The 16,038-nt window shown below is 45.7% G+C and overlaps 1 pseudogene; it reads right to left on the bottom strand.

Annotated features, from left to right (window-relative positions):
* Positions 1-15,325, bottom strand: part of LOC134608375 (zinc finger protein 84-like) — a 33,181-nt pseudogene extending 17,856 nt beyond the window's left edge.
* Positions 15,326-16,038: the final 713 nt, after the last annotated feature.

Raw genomic sequence — 16,038 nt, 5'->3', positions numbered from 1 at the left:
ATTATACAATATTTAAATTAGTTAATTAAATTAATTTAACCCCTGAGGGTTAAAAAATAAATAAAAGTTAATCGTCAGGGGTTAAAAAAAAATTAGATCACAGTATAATACTGTGATCTGTATTTTGATCACTGTAGGCAGTGATCGACTGGCAGGGAAGGGGTTAATTTTTATTTAGACTGGGTAAAGGGTTTATTTTTTTAAATTTTTTACTTAAACGTTATTAAAACTTTTTTTAACTTATTTTTTTAACTTTTTAAAGCTTATTTTAAACTTTTTTTTAACGTTAACCCCTAGTTAGCCTAATACTAAATCCCCCAATTCCCCACTAACTTCCACCCTCCCCAGCTAGCTAAATTTATAATTTTAAAATATTTAAATTAATTAATAAAATAAATTGAACCCCTGAGGGTTAAAAAAAAAAAAGAATTAACCCTCAGGGGTTAAAAAAAAAAAATCAGATCATAGTAAAATGTAATCCTTGCCAATTGATCACTGTAGTCAGTGATCAATTGGCAGGGAAGGGGTTAATTTTTTATTAAAATGGGTAAAGGGGGGTGGGATTTTAAATAAACTTTATTTTTTTGTCACCAGGGGGCAGGATCAACACTGATCCGTCTCCCTGCACTTCACACTGAACCCGGAAGTGCAGGGAGGCGGAGGTGAGTATACACAGCACATGTGCCCGCTCTGGCATGCTGTCAGAGCGGGCACATGTACTGGGGCAGCCGGATCCGGTGCTCCCGGTCTGCCTCTAATGCAGAGGCAGACCGGAGCACCATTAACCCCACGATCGCCGCAATTGCGGCGATCTGGGGTTAATTTTAACGGGTGACGGACGAGGTCCGTCACTCGTCATTAACGCATTCCCCTGAGTGACGGACCTGGTCCGTCACTCGTCGTTAAGGGGTTAATGCTGTACAACCTCTAATTCAAAGAGACTGAAAAACTAAAAACCTATCTAACGTAAGTTGATAGTATAGAAAGAAATTAGAGAGAATGTGTCAGGTCGCAGGGGATTTGTGGGGGGGTAACCCCTAAATGTAACATAACTTATAAAAAAAAATAAAAAATAAAATAAAAAAGGTACAAGAATGCCAGAACAGGGAGAAGAAAATGCCTAGTTGAAATCCCTTTAAGGTTATTGTACTTTTACAGCAACCCTAATTAGTCCAATCAAAATCAAATATAACTTTTAATTCGATTAATTAAAATTCTAAATGTGAAAAAAATACATAAAAGGCCGAGGGGAACGAAAAACAGAAAAAAATAATAGTTTAGCCCGTGTTGTCCCTGTTGGGTGGTAACACCTATAGCACAGGGATACAGATATGGTAAAGCTAAAGAGAAGTATAGATAGACCCAATAGTATATCTCCCAACTCCCATCATACTGTGCCACCTTAACAGCACAAAAATCTTCCCCTCATTAAACAAACCGGTAGCCGAACTGTCTAGATGGCTTGGCTACCTATCTAGATGGTAATAAAATCATACAGCAGGGTGGCTAGATCGGGAGAAAAGTAAATATCACGGCTACAGTAAGTCCCCTGTCAACCCCCTCCACCCTCTGCTACTAAATGTCCCTATAGAATGTAAGCTCGTTTGACCAGGGGCTTCTCCAACCTATCATTCCTGTAAGTTTTTTGTAATTGTCCTATTTATAGTTAAATCTCCTCTCATAATATTGTAAAGCACTACGGAATCTGTTGGCGCTATATAAATGGCAATGATAATATACGGCAGAGCTCTCAGAAACTCTGCAGAGCGTGAGTTAGTCTTTTAATTGGCTCTTTACAGTATATCTATGTTAATATTTATATGACATATTGCACTCACTGTTATGTATTTTATTTCTCCCGAGGGCTATATACACATCGCCATAACAGTGGAAAACTTGTATGTATGTATATACCATAACTACGTTTTACTCACTTTGAATACCTTTGTGGCGCGGTTTACCACTCTGTTTTTGCACTTTTGGTCACTATTAGCAGGTATTGGGAAATCCTGCTGGTTCACTGCTGCCTTAGATCTAGTTATTTTAGTGAGCACCTACACCCTACTTTCTGATACACGTATATAAAATGTAACAAGGGTTTCACATTCGTCAATGGGTTATTCGTTATTCAGTAAACTTTTAATTATATGAAGTGAAAATCTAAATTGTGTAATTTAGACCACAATAGCGGATTTGAAAAATCCAATTTAGCTATAGTGACAGCTTGACAATTGTAGCCTAATTTGTGGAATTATTAAATTATTAGTTTAGTGGATAACACTGGCTGTCTCCGAGTCTTTCGTATCCTGGTGTAAAACTATATCCAACGCAGAGTGCACTCATAGGATTGAGGACTAAACTAAATAACATTTATTTAAATCAGACATGCAGCAGCATTCAGTCAATGTTTCACTCCCATTACTGGACTATTCAAGGTTATGGGGATGAAACGCTCATGTAAGATGTTGCACATCTAATTGGAATAAAGCAGCTCTTTTGTTTATTTTTAACCCCTTCAGGACGGAGTCAATAGTGCACGTTCTGATCAAAACAAAACGTAAACAAAAACTGGAATTTGTGCTATATGTCTGTCCAATGTCTGCCCCCACACTTATTATATATCATTTTGTTCAGGAGAAACAGGGCTTTAATTTATCATTAACTATTCATATATGAAACATAATTTATTATGAATAAAATGTAAAAAAAATTGAGAAAATAAGATTTTTTTTTAAATTTGTATTTCCGTCTGACATTTTAGCTGTTAATGTCAAAATACTGTTTTGTTTTACTGCAAAAAAAATGCACATATTTGTAATCAGCGATGTCTCACGAGTACAACAGTACTCTCCATTAACAGGTTTTATGGTGTTTTGGAAAGTTACAGGGTCAAATATAGAACGTTCCATTTTCAAAATTAAATTTGCCTGATTAGTAATGTTACCTTTGAGACAGTGTGGTAGCCCAGGAATGAGAATTACCCCCATAATGGCATACCATTTGAAAAAGTAGACAACCCAAGGTATTGGACGTGGGGTATGTTTAGTCTTTTTTAGTAGCCACTTAGTCACAAACACTGGCCAAAGTTAGCGTTCATATTTGTTTTTGTGTGAAAAAAGCAAAAAAACTAATATTTGGCCAGTGTTTGTGACTAAGTGGCTACTAAGAAAGACTGGACATACCCCACTTACAATACCTTGGGTTGTCTACTTTTGCAAATGGTATGCCATCATGGGGGTAATTCTCATTCCTGGGCTACCATACGCTCTCAAAGGCAACATAACCAATCTGGCAAATTTCAATGTCAAAAAAACGAAATGCAAGCCTTATATTTGACTCTCTAACTTTCCAAAACACCATAAAACCTGTACATGAGGGGGTACTGTTATTCTCGGGAGACTTCACTAAACACAAATATTAGTGTTTTAAAACAGTAAAACATATTACAACAATAATGTAGTCCATAAAAGTGCCGTTCATTTGTAAAAAATGCAAACAACTTCACTTTTACTTAAAATATCATCGTTGTAATACAATTTATCAGTTTGAAACATTAATATTTGAGTTCAGCAAAGTCTCCCGAGTAAAACAATGCCCCCTATGTACAGGTTTTATGGTGTCTTGGAGAGTTACAGGGTCAAATATAGTGCTTGCGAATTAAATTCTCTGCACTTTCTCCCTGTGTTGTCAGGCATGTCAATCACATTTTAATTAATCAAATCACATAATTATGTTAAAAGATTACTTAAATAGACACGTAGAATTATAATATATATGCATTTATAGGTATTTCAATTCTACGTGTATACTAAGTAATCTTTTTTGTAATTATATGTATTTATCTATTATATAGATATAAATATATATATATATATATGCGGTTATTTGTATTTTATATATATATAATGTCATTCTAAGTGTATTTTGTTACCAATATATATATATATATATATATATATATATATAATTTTAATAACAAAATACAGTTAGAATGAAAGTGCAAATGAATATATAATTTATATTAAATTTTGTTTCAATATTTTATTTATTTATTTTATTATTGTAATTATATGTATATATATATATATAATATATGTGTATATATCTATTATATATATATAATATATATGTAACGTCATTCTAAGTGTATTTTAATATTAATATATATACTAATATTAGTATTAAAAATACACTATGTATGACGAGATATATATAAGTAAGTATGCAGGACCTCCCATGGGCTTAAGCCGTTACGGCGTTCTATGCCGCCGCAACGGCTTTAAAGCCGCGACGGCATAGAACGCCGTAACAGCGTTAAGTTCTCCTTCTTGTGGGGTAAATAATTTTCATTGTTTTGGCTTTTCCTATCCGTATATCTGTCACAGGTGGCGTAATTAATATTAGTGCTGGTATAAAATATTGCCAGGGCTGCTTTTTATTCCTAGTCCGGCCCTGGTCCCAGATATAAATGTGTCCTCTGATGAGAAATATTTCCTGTAAAGGGGAAGGGTGTGTGTGAGATTTTCTTACCCAGAGAGCCGAAGGTCTGGTAATTCTCCACCACTAGATCTTCTTGATTTAAACAGTCCCACTCCTTTGCATTAAAGTAAATGTCCTTTTTCTCAAACTCAGATTGTTCCTAAATAACACATTATTTACATTGTTACAAATCAGTGTCCTCCAATAGAACACACAGCATATTTTCTCTCTCCCTCTACCCTATAGGTTATACTTCCTTAATAATTGTCTGATTAGTAGCAGCATTGGATTAATGGATTAATGCCAGGAGCACACATATTCTAAACTCCCTACTGGGATTGTCTCTAAAACAAGTCGTTGAGGAGCCAACTCGTAAAGAGGCCATACTAGATTTAGTGTTAACAAATGGAGATTTGGTATCAGATATTACTGTAGGTGAAAGTTTAGGATCCAGTGATCATCAGTCAGTGTGGTTTAATATAAGAACAGTGACCGAGTCACACCACACAAAAACAAAAGTTTTAGACTTTAGAAAAACAGACTTTTCCAAAATTAGAATATGTGTAAAGGAGTCATTATCAGACTGGAGCAATTTAAATGGAGTCCAAAAGAAATGGGATTATTTAAAAGTTGCACTACTGAACGCAACAGAAAATTGCATTAGGCTTGTCAGTAAAAGCAAAAAATTCAAGAAACCACTGTGGTACTCCACAGATGTAGCCAAAATAGTAAAAAACAAAAAGTTAGCATTTAGTAATTATAAAAAAAACCAGAGTGAGGAAGACAGAATGACCTATAAGATTAGGCAGAAAGAGGCTAAGCAAGTTATAAGAGCTTCCAAATCACACACAGAAGAGAAAATAGCACAGTCAGTAAAAAAGGGGGACAAAACCTTTTTTAGATACATAAATGAGAAAAGAAAAGTAAAACAAGGATTAGTTAGATTAAAAACAAAAGAAGGAAGGTATGTAGATGAGGATAAAGGTCTAGCTGACTGCCTCAATGAATATTTTTGTTCGGTATTTACAGATGAAAATGAAGGAAAGGGACCTCAGTTAAGAAAAAGGATAAATGAGTCATTTATTACACGTGAGTTTACAGAGGAAGAGGTTCTATTTCAACTGTCAAAAGTAAAGACAAATAAGTCAATGGGACCTGATGGAATACACCCAAAGCTATTAAAAGAGCTTAGTGGTGTACTAGCAAAACCATTAACAGATTTATTTAACCAATCATTGATAACAGGAGTAGTCCCAGAAGATTGGAAGTTAGCAAATGTTGTGCCCATTCACAAGAAAGGTAATAGGGAGGAGTCGGGCAACTATAGGCCAGTAAGCCTAACTTCAGTAGTGGGGAAAGTGATGGAAACCATGTTAAAGGATAGGATTGTTGAACATCTAAAAACACATGGATTTCAAGATCAGAGACAACATGGGTTTACTTCAGGGAGATCATGCCAAACTAATCTTATTGATTTTTTTGATTGGGTAACTAAAATTATAGATCAGGGTGGTGCAGTAGACATTGCTTACCTCGATTTCAGTAAGGCTTTTGACACTGTTGCACATAGAAGGCTTATCAACAAACTACAATCTTTGAGTTTGGATTCCAATATTGTTGAATGGGTAAGGCAGTGGCTGAGTGACAGGCAACAGAGGGTTGTAGTCAATGGAGTATATTCGAAGCTTGGGCTTGTCACCAGTGGGGTACCTCAGGGATCTGTACTTGGACCCATTCTCTTTAATATTTTTATTAGTGATATTGCAGAAGGTCTTGATGGTAAGGTGTGTCTTTTTGCGGATGATACTAAGATATGTAACAGGGTTGATGTTCCAGGAGGGATAAGCCAAATGGAAAATGATTTAGGTAAACTAGAAAAATGGTCAGAGTTGTGGCAACTGACATTTAATGTGGATAAGTGCAAGATAATGCATCTTGGACGTAAAAACCCAAGGGCAGAGTACAGAATATTTGATAGAGTCCTAACCTCAACATCTGAGGAAAGGGATTTAGGGGTGATTATTTCTGAGGACTTAAAGGTAGGCAGACAATGTAATAGAGCAGCAGGAAATGCTAGCAGAATGCTTGGTTGTATAGGGAGAGGTATTAGCAGTAGAAAGAGGGAAGTGCTCATGCCATTGTACAGAACACTGGTGAGACCTCACTTGGAGTACTGTACACAGTACTGGAGACCCTATCTTCAGAAGGATATTGATACCTTAGAGAGAGTTCAAAGAAGGGCTACTAAACTGGTTCATGGATTGCAGGATAAAACTTACCAGGAAAGGTTAAAGGATCTTAACATGTATAGCATGGAGGAAAGACGAGACAGGGGGGATATGATAGAAACATTTAAATACATAAAGGGAATCAACACAGTAAAGGAGGAGACTATATTTAAAAGAAGAAAAACTACCACAACAAGAGGACATAGTCTTAAATTAGAGGGACAAAGGTTTAAAAATAATATCAGGAAGTATTACTTTACTGAGAGGGTAGTGGATGCATGGAATAGCCTTCCAGCTGAAGTGGTAGAGGTTAACACAGTAAAGGAGTTTAAGCATGCGTGGGATAGGCATAAGGCTATCCTAACTATAAGATAAGGCCAGGGACTAATGAAAGTATTTAGAAAACTGGGCAGACTAGATGGGCCGAATGGTTCTTATCTGCCGTCACATTCTATGTTTCTATGTTTCTATGATCCAGTATCCTCTCTGCTGCGCACCACCCCCCCCCCTCCACCACCACCACCATCTCCATGCTGCCCCTTTACTTCTCTCCCCATGTGAAAGGGTTAAACATTCTCCTTTGCTGCAATGCCCCTCAAGGACACTTCTTGAGTCAGCAAATATATCCTGCTACAGTGTTCCTAGCTAAAGCCATTTCTGATCAGTTTAGCATTAGGTAAGCTTTGTAGATAAGATAAGAACACAGTAAAAAGTAACCCCCTGGTTATGATGGAGAAAATGTGACCCCCCTCATTATGATAAAATAATCTTGTTCTGCAATACAATTGCACAAAAAAAAGAAACTTCTCTTTGCAAGCATTTATTAACCATTGGTTTGTTCTAATAACTTGGTATGCTTAGAACTTCCATCTGGTTTAGAGTAGCATAAAAGGGTGGGTCCCTCCAGATATAGTGAACACAGGAAATATCCCAACACCATGTTACTGTAATTATCTAATTAGTGCTAGCATTGCATTAATGATCTAGTATCTTCCATGGGCACACTCCCTTTCTCTCTCCATGTTGCCCCCCTCCCTCTTCTTCTTCTCTCTCTCTCTCCATGTTGCCCCTTCTTCTCTCTCTCCATGTTGCCCCCTCTTCTTCTCTCTCTCTCTCTCCATGTTGCCCCCTCTTCTTCTCTCTCTCTCTCTCTCCATGTTGCCCCCTCTTCTCTCTCTCTCCATGTTGCCCCCTCTCCTTCTCTCTCTCTCTCCGTTGCCCCCTCTCCTTCTCTCTCCATGTTGCCCCCTCTCCTTCTCTCTCCATGCTGCCCCCTCTCCTTCTCTCTCCATGCTGCCCCCTCTCCTTCTCTCTCCATGCTGCCCCCTCTCCTTCTCTCTCCATGCTGCCCCCTCTCCTTCTCTCTCCATGCTGCCCCCTCTCCTTCTCTCTCCATGCTGCCCCCTCTCCTTCTCTCTCCATGCTGCCCCCTCTCCTTCTCTCTCCATGCTGCCCCCTCTCCTTCTCTCTCCATGCTGCCCCCTCTCCTTCTCTCTCCATGCTGCCCCCTCTCCTTCTCTCTCCATGCTGCCCCCTCTCCTTCTCTCTCCATGCTGCCCCCTCTCCTTCTCTCTCCATGCTGCCCCCTCTCCTTCTATCTCCATGCTGCCCCCTCTCCTTCTATCTCCATGCTGCCCCCTCTCCTTCTCTCTCCATGCTGCCCCCTCTCCTTCTCTCTCCATGCTGCCCCCTCTCCTTCTCTCTCCATGCTGCCCCCTCTCCTCTCTCCATGCTGCCCCCTCTCCTTCTCTCTCCATGCTGCCCCCTCTCCTTCTCTCTCCATGTTGCCCCCTCCTCTCTCTCTCTCTCTCCATGTTGCCCCCTCTTCTCTCTCTCTCCATGTTGCCCCCTCTTCTCTCTCTCTCCATGTTGCCCCCTCTTCTCTCTCTCTCCATGTTGCCCCCTCTTCTCTCTCTCTCCATATGTTGCCCCCTCTTCTTCTCTCTCTCTCTCTCTATATGTTGCCCCCTCTTCTTCTCTCTCTCTCTCTATATGTTGCCCCCTCTTCTTCTCTCTCTCTATATGTTGCCCCCTCTTCTTCTCTCTCTCTCTCTATATATGTTGCCCCCTCTTCTTCTCTCTCTCTCTCTATATATGTTGCCCCCTCTTCTTCTCTCTCTCTCTCTCTATATATGTTGCCCCCTCTTCTTATCTCTCCATGTTGCCCCCTCTTCTTCTCTCTCCATGTTGCCCCCTCTTCTTCTCTCTCTCTCTCTCTATATGTTGCCCCCTCTTCCTCTCTCTCTCTCTCTCTATATATGTTGCCCCCTCTTCTTCTCTCTCCATGTTGCCCCCTCTTCTCTCTCTCTCTCTCTCTCTCTCCATGTTGCCCCCTCTTCTTCTCTCTCTCCATGTTGCCCCCTCTTCTTCTCTCTCTCCCTCCCCATGTTGCCCCCTCTTCTTCTCTCTCTCCCTCCCCATGTTGCCCCCTCTTCTTCTCTCTCTCTCTCTCCATGTTGCCCCCTCTTCTTCTCTCTCTCCATGTTGCCCCCTCTTCTTCTCTCTCTCCCTCCCCATGTTGCCCCCTCTTCTTCTCTCTCTCCCTCCCCATGTTGCCCCCTCTTCTTCTCTCTCTCCCTCCCCATGTTGCCCCCTCTTCTTCTCTCTCTCTCTCTCCATGTTGCCCCCTCTTCTTCTCTCTCTCTCTCTCCATGTTGCCCCCTCTTCTTCTCTCTCTCTCCATGTTGCCCCCTCTTCTTCTCTCCCTCTCCATGTTGCCCCCTCTTCTTCTCTCCCTCTCCATGTTGCCCCCTCTTCTTCTCTCTCTCTCTCTCTCCATGTTGCCCCCTCTTCTTCTCTCTCTCTCTCTCCATGTTGCCCCCTCTTCTTCTCTCTCTCTCCATGTTGCCCCCTCTTCTTCTCTCCCTCTCCATGTTGCCCCCTCTTCTCTCTCTCTCCATGTTGCCCCCTCTTCTCTCTCTCTCCATGTTGCCCCCTCTTCTCTCTCTCTCCATGTTGCCCCCTCTTCTCTCTCTCTCCATGTTGCCCCCTCTTCTTCTCTCTCTCCATGTTGCCCCCTCTTCTTCTCTCTCTCCATGTTGCCCCCTCTTCTTCTCTCTCTCCCTCCCCATGTTGCCCCCTCTTCTTCTCTCTCTCTCTCTCCATGTTGCCCCCTCTTCTTCTCTCTCTCTCCATGTTGCCCCCTCTTCTCTCCCTCTCCATGTTGCCCCCTCTTCTTCTCTCTCCCTCTATGTTGCCCCCTCTTCTCCTCTCTCTCTCTCTCCATGTTGCCCCCTCTTCTCCTCTCTCTCTCTCTCCATGTTGCCCCCTCTTCTCCTCTCTCTCTCTCTCCATGTTGCCCCCTCTTCTTCTCTCTCTCTCTCTCTCTCCATGTTGCCCCCTCTTCTTCTCTCTCTCTCTCTCTCTCCATGTTGCCCCCTCTTCTTCTCTCTCTCTCTCTCTCTCCATGCTGCCCCCTCTCCTTCTCTCTCTCTCTCCATGCTGCCCCCTCTCCTTCTCTCTCCATGTTGCCCCCTCTTCTCTCTCTCTCCCTCTCTCTCCATGTTGCCCCCTCTTCTCTCTCTCTCCCTCTCTCTCCATGTTGCCCCCTCTTCTCTCTCTCTCCCTCTCTCTCCATGTTGCCCCCTCTTCTCTCTCTCTCCCTCTCTCTCCATGTTGCCCCCTCTTCTCTCTCTCTCCACGTTGCCCCCTCTTCTCTCTCTCTCCACGTTGCCCCCTCTTCTTCCCTCTCTCTCCTTCTCTCTCCATGCTGCCCCCTCTCCTTCTCTCTCCATGCTGCCCCCTCTCCTTCTCTCTCCATGCTGCCCCCTCTCCTTCTCTCTCCATGCTGCCCCCTCTCCTTCTCTCTCCATGCTGCCCCCTCTCCTTCTCTCTCCATGCTGCCCCCTCTCCTTCTCTCTCCATGCTGCCCCCTCTCCTTCTCTCTCCATGCTGCCCCCTCTCCTTCTCTCTCCATGCTGCCCCCTCTCCTTCTCTCTCCATGCTGCCCCCTCTCCTTCTCTCTCCATGCTGCCCCCTCTCCTTCTCTCTCCATGCTGCCCCCTCTCCTTCTCTCTCCATGCTGCCCCCTCTCCTCTCTCCATGCTGCCCCCTCTCCTTCTCTCTCCATGCTGCCCCCTCTCCTTCTCTCTCCATGCTGCCCCCTCTTCTTCTCTCTCCATGTTGCCCCCTCTTCTTCTCTCTCCATGTTGCCCCCTCTTCTTCTCTCTCCATGTTGCCCCCTCTTCTTCTCTCTCCATGTTGCCCCCTCTTCTTCTCTCTCCATGTTGCCCCCTCTTCTTCTCTCTCCATGTTGCCCCCTCTTCTTCTCTCTCCATGTTGCCCCCTCTTCTTCTCTCTCCATGTTGCCCCCTCTTCTTCTCTCTCCATGTTGCCCCCTCTTCTTCTCTCTCCATGTTGCCCCCTCTTCTTCTCTCTCCATGTTGCCCCCTCTTCTTCTCTCTCCATGTTGCCCCCTCTTCTTCTCTCTCTCTCTCTATATATGTTGCCCCCTCTTCTTCTCTCTCTATATATGTTGCCCCCTCTTCTTCTCTCTCTCTCTCTCCATGTTGCCCCCTCTTCTTCTCTCTCTCCATGTTGCCCCCTCTTCTCTCTCCATGTTGCCCCCTCCTCTCTCTCTCTCTCTCTCTCTCTCTCTCTCTCTCCATGTTGCCCCCTCTTCTTCTCTCTCCATGTTGCCCCCTCTTCTTCTCTCTCTCTCTCTCCATGTTGCCCCCTCTTCTTCTCTCTCTCCATGTTGCCCCCTCTTCTTCTCTCTCTCCATGTTGCCCCCTCTTCTTCTCTCTCTCTCTCTCTCCATGTTGCCCCCTCTTCTCTCTCTCTCTCCATGTTGCCCCCTCTTCTTCTCTCTCCATGTTGCCCCCTCTTCTTCTCTCTCCATGTTGCCCCCTCTTCTTCTCTCTCTCTCTCTCTCCATGTTGCCCCCTCTTCTCTCTCTCTCTCTCCATGTTGCCCCTCTTCTCTCTCTCCATGTTGCCCCCTCTTCTTCTCTCTCTCCATGTTGCCCCCTCTTCTTCTCTCTCTCTCTCTCTCTCTCCATGTTGCCCCCTCTTCTTCTCTCTCTCTCTCTCTCTCCATGTTGCCCCCTCTTCTTCTCTCTCTCTCTCTCTCTCTCTCCATGTTGCCCCCTCTTCTTCTTCTCTCTCTCCATGTTGCCCCCTCTTCTTCTTCTCTCTCTCCATGTTGCCCCCTCTTCTCTCTCTCTCCATGTTGCCCCCTCTTCTCTCTCTCTCCATGTTGCCCCCTCTTCTTCTCTCTCCATGTTGCCCCCTCTTCTTCTCTCTCCATGTTGCCCCCTCTTCTTCTCTCTCCATGTTGCCCCCTCTTCTTCTCTCTCCATGTTGCCCCCTCTTCTTCTCTCTCCATGTTGCCCCCTCTTCTTCTCTCTCCATGTTGCCCCCTCTTCTTCTCTCTCCATGTTGCCCCCTCTTCTTCTCTCTCCATGTTGCCCCCTCTTCTTCTCTCTCCATGTTGCCCCCTCTTCTTCTCTCTCCATGTTGCCCCCTCTTCTTCTCTCTCCATGTTGCCCCCTCTTCTTCTCTCTCCATGTTGCCCCCTCTTCTTCTCTCTCCATGTTGCCCCCTCTTCTGCTATCTCCATGTTGCCCCCTCTTCTTCTCTCTCCATGTTGCCCCCTCTTCTGCTATCTCCATGTTGCCCCCTCTTCTTCTCTCTCTCTCTCTCTCTATATGTTGCCCCCTCTTCTTCTCTCTCTCTATATGTTGCCCCCTCTTCTTCTCTCTCTCTCCATGTTGCCCCCTCTTCTTCTCTCTCTCTCCATGTTGCCCCCTCTTCTTCTCTCTCTCTCCATGTTGCCCCCTCTTCTTCTCTCTCTCTCCATGTTGCCCCCTCTTCTTCTCTCTCTCTCCATGTTGCCCCCTCTTCTTCTATCTCTCTCCATGTTGCCCCCTCTTCTTCTCTCTCTCTCCATGTTGCCCCCTCTTCTTCTCTCTCTCTCCATGTTGCCCCCTCTTCTCTCTCCATGTTGCCCCCTCCTCTCTCTCCATGTTGCCCCCTCTTCTTCTCTCTCTCTCTCTCCATGTTGCCCCCTCTTCTTCTCTCTCTCTCTCTCCATGTTGCCCCCTCTTCTTCTCTCTCTCTCTCCATGTTGCCCCCTCTTCTTCTCTCTCTCCATGTTGCCCCCTCTTCTCTCTCCATGTTGCCCCCTCTTCTCTCTCCATGTTGCCCCCTCTTCTCTCTCCATGTTGCCCCCTCTTCTCTCTCCATGTTGCCCCCTCTTCTCTCTCCATGTTGCCCCCTCTTCTCTCTCTCTCTCTCTCCATGTTGCCCCCTCTTCTCTCTCTCTCTCTCTCTCTCCATGTTGCCCCCTCTTCTCTCTCTCTCTCTCCATGTTGCCCCCTCTTCTCTCTCTCTCTCTCCATGTTGCCCCCTCTTCTCTCTCTCTCCATGTTGCCCCCTCTTCTCTCTCTCTCCATGTTGCCCCCTCTTCTCTCTCTCTCTCCATGTTGCCCCCTCTTCTCTCTCTCTCTCCATGTTGCCCCCTCTTCTCTCTCTCTCTCCATGTTGCCCCCTCTTCTCTCTCTCTCTCCATGTTGCCCCCTCTTCTCTCTCTCTCTCCATGTTGCCCCCTCTTCTCTCTCTCTCTCCATGTTGCCCCCTCTTCTCTCTCTCTCTCCATGTTGCCCCCTCTTCTCTCTCTCTCTCCATGTTGCCCCCTCTTCTCTCTCTCTCTCCATGTTGCCCCCTCTTCTCTCTCTCTCTCCATGTTGCCCCCTCTTCTCTCTCTCTCTCCATGTTGCCCCCTCTTCTCTCTCTCTCTCCATGTTGCCCCCTCTTCTCTCTCTCTCTCCATGTTGCCCCCTCTTCTCTCTCTCTCTCTCTCCATGTTGCCCCCTCTTCTCTCTCTCTCTCTCTCTCCATGTTGCCCCCTCTTCTCTCTCTCTCTCTCTCCATGTTGCCCCCTCTTCTCTCTCTCTCTCTCTCCATGTTGCCCCCTCTTCTCTCTCTCTCTCTCTCCATGTTGCCCCCTCTTCTTCTTCCCTCTCTCTCTCCATGTTGCCCCCTCTTCTTCTTCTCTCTCTCTCCATGTTGCCCCCTCTTCTTCTTCTCTCTCTCTCTCCATGTTGCCCCCTCTTCTCTCTCTCTCTCCATGTTGCCCCCTCTTCTCTCTCTCTCTCCATGTTGCCCCCTCTTCTCTCTCTCTCTCCATGTTGCCCCCTCTTCTTCTCTCTCTCTCTCTCCATGTTGCCCCCTCTTCTTCTCTCTCTCTCTCTCCATGTTGCCCCCTCTTCTTCTCTCTCTCTCTCTCCATGTTGCCCCCTCTTCTTCTCTCTCTCTCTCTCCATGTTGCCCCCTCTTCTTCTCTCTCCCCATGCTGCCCCCTCTCACTCTCTCTCCATGCTGCCCCCTCTCTCTCTCCATGCTGCCCCCTCTTCTTCTCTCTCTCTCTCTCTCTCTCCATGTTGCCCCCTCTTCTTCTCTCTCTCCATGCTGCCCCCTCTTCTCTCTCTCTCTCCATGTTGCCCCCTCTTCTCTCTCTCTCTCCATGTTGCCCCCTCTTCTCTCTCTCTCTCTCTCTCCATGTTGCCCCCTCTTCTTCTCTCTCTCTCTCTCCATGTTGCCCCCTCTTCTTCTCTCTCTCTCTCCATGTTGCCCCCTCTTCTTCTCTCTCTCCATGCTGCCCCCTCTCACTCTCTCTCCATGCTGCCCCCTCTCACTCTCTCTCCATGCTGCCCCCTCTCACTCTCTCTCCATGCTGCCCCCTCTCTCTCTCTCTCCATGCTGCCCCCTCTCTCTCTCTCTCCATGCTGCCCCCCCTCTCTCTCCATGCTGACCCCTCTCTCTCTCCATGCTGAGCCCCCTCTCTCTCCATGCTGAGCCCCCTCTCTCTCCATGCTGCCCCCTCTCTCTCTCCATGCTGCCCCCTCTCTCTCTCCATGCTGCCCCCTCTCTCTCCATGCTGCCCCCTTTCTCTCTCCATGCTGCCCCCCTCTCTCTCCATGCTGCCCCCCTCTCTCTCCATGCTGCCCCCTCTCTCTCCATGCTGCCCCCCTCTCTCTCCATGCTGCCCCCCTCTCTCTCCATGCTGCCCCCCTCTCTCTCCATGCTGCCCCCTCTCCTTCTCTCGCTCTCTCTCTCTCCATGCTGCCCCCTCTCTCTCCATGCTGCCCCCTCTCTCTCCATGCTGCCCCCTCTCTCTCCATGCTGCCCCCTCTCTCTCCATGCTGCCCCCTCTCTCTCCATGCTGCCCCCTCTCTCTCCATGCTGCCCCCTCTCTCTCCATGCTGCCCCCTCTCTCTCCATGCTGCCCCCTCTCTCTCCATGCTGCCCCCTCTCTCTCCATGCTGCCCCCTCTCCTTCTCTCTCTCTCTCTCCATGCTGTCCCCTCTCTCTCTCTCTCTCTCTCTCTCTCTCCATGCTGTCCCCTCTCCTTCTCCCCCTCTCTCTCTCTCTCCATGCTGTCCCCTCTCCTTCTCCCCCTCTCTCTCATGTGTAATGTACTAGTCTGATTAATAGCAGCATTGTATTAATGATCCAGTATCCTCCATGCTGCTCAGTAATAACTGAATGGCTGTATTACCAGGTCACATGATGCTCCAGGGGGGTCACTAAGGACAATACTAACCTCCTGATCTGGAACCAGGAATAATCCCAATAAACACCATGAACCCCGAGCCTCACACTCTGCTCCCACCGGCTCAGCACGGCGCAGCTCAATTACGTCACTGATGGCAATGCCGAATACAGTGAGAAGGGGGGGAAGCCTGGTAAGCAGCCTATGGAAGGAAAGCTTCATCTGGGAAAGGAAATTACATCACGGAGACTGAACCACCCGGCGCCATGTTGGATGAGGGCAAAGCTCTTTTTACTCACTTCCATTAATCAGGCTAGTACATTAACATGGGAGAGAGGAGGAGAGTGGGGGCAGCATGGAGAGAGAAGGGGAGTGTGCAGCATGGACGATACTGGATCATTAATGCAATGCTACCAATAATTAGATAATTACAGTAACATGGTGTTGGGATATTTCCTGTGTTCGCTATACCTGGAGGGAACCACACTTTTATGCTACACTAAACCAGATGGAAGTTCAAAACATACCAAATTAGAACAAACCAATGGTTAATAAATGCTTGCAAAGAGAAATGTGCAATCATATTGCAGAACAAGATTATTTTATCATAATGAGGGGGGTCACATTTTCTACATCATAACGAGGGGGTTACTTTTTACTGTGTTCTTATCTTATCTACAAAGCTAACCTAATGCTAAACTGATCAGAAATGGCTTTAGCTAGGAACACTGTAGCAGGATATATTTGCTGACTCATGAAGTGTTCTTGAGAGGCATTGCAGCAAAGGAGAATGTTTAACCCTTTCACATGGGCAGAGAAGTAAAGGGGCAGCATGGAG

The sequence above is a fragment of the Pelobates fuscus genome, chromosome 4, assembly GCF_036172605.1.
Source record: "Pelobates fuscus isolate aPelFus1 chromosome 4, aPelFus1.pri, whole genome shotgun sequence".
Lineage (NCBI taxonomy): Eukaryota > Metazoa > Chordata > Amphibia > Anura > Pelobatidae > Pelobates > Pelobates fuscus.
The sequence above is the reverse complement of the archived record's forward strand: the minus strand, read 5'-3'. Positions and strand labels throughout refer to the sequence as shown.